A 1,179-nucleotide genomic window follows, 5' to 3' on the forward strand; every position below is an offset into this window, starting at 1 on the left:
ATGGCAGACACTAGTAAAAGAATACCTTCTAACACTGGATTTGCTTTGATAGGCTTTTCTACAGCATAGGGCAAACACTCTGGCAGGGGAGGAGAAGGATGCTATAGAAGTATATGCTAAATTAGATAGAGTCTAATCAACAATAATTTAAAACCTCCCATTACCTTGGCCAACAATCTGGGCAAAAGCAACAATTGTAACATTTGTGAAAAATCAAAAAAACCCAATAACAATTAAGCATAATAGAAAATAAGAACACTATTGAGTTTGACAAATTTATTGGTATTTTAGTAAAGACATTCATCTCAGTTATTTCTCTCTCCCATCTTGACCATAGGCTAATATTTCATTTGAGTCAAGAAAAGAATATGCAGGAGAGGGATTTTAACAGTAAAATAGACAAAAATGAAAAGTTTGCCTACATTAAAGCAAGTTAAATTCATGTATCTTGATATCATTAAATCAAGTAGGTAAGAACTAATAGTTCTATATACATTTCCAATGTTTTACTTGGGACTTACTCTAATAAATGAAAGTGAACAAAGTGTTAGGAATATATACAGGCTGCTTCTCTGGAGTTACTACCTTTTAAAAGAGCTGAGTGATTAGTTACCACCATTAAGACAGTCTGAAGCTGCCTGCAAATTTAACATTGTAGAAGTTTTCAAGGAAATCATTATACTGCATTTTTCTTTTATCTATGACTATACCTTTAAAGATGTGTCTAATTGTCACATTAAAAAAGAATTCATATACAATACAAAAATACAAAAACAAAACCAAACCCTACAACACATAGCTCTAACAAAGTATATGTGTATGTGGTCAAAGATTCCATAAAATGTTTAAAGATGCATTTTCTTTTCTTCTATTTTCAATATCGAAAATGTGCTTTTGAGAGGCCATTGGTTAATATGCATACACTTAAACCATTTTACTGTATTAAATAAGGATTCCTGTAGTTAAGTACAAATCAAAATGGAATTCACAAATTAGTAACTTAAATGGTATGACAATTACAGAAAGTGCATCTTTTTCATTTTCCATCTTGACACTACGCTGCTTTTTTGCTGTCTGTTACATTTTAAAAAATAAAAACAGCCAAATATTTAAGTATTATGTACATTTAAAATTTTTGGTGATGGTTTGTATTTTAAAAGAAACAGCTTCCTATGTCTT

This window comes from Myotis davidii, unplaced genomic scaffold, assembly GCF_000327345.1.
Source record: "Myotis davidii unplaced genomic scaffold, ASM32734v1 scaffold48, whole genome shotgun sequence".
Classification (NCBI taxonomy): domain Eukaryota; kingdom Metazoa; phylum Chordata; class Mammalia; order Chiroptera; family Vespertilionidae; genus Myotis; species Myotis davidii.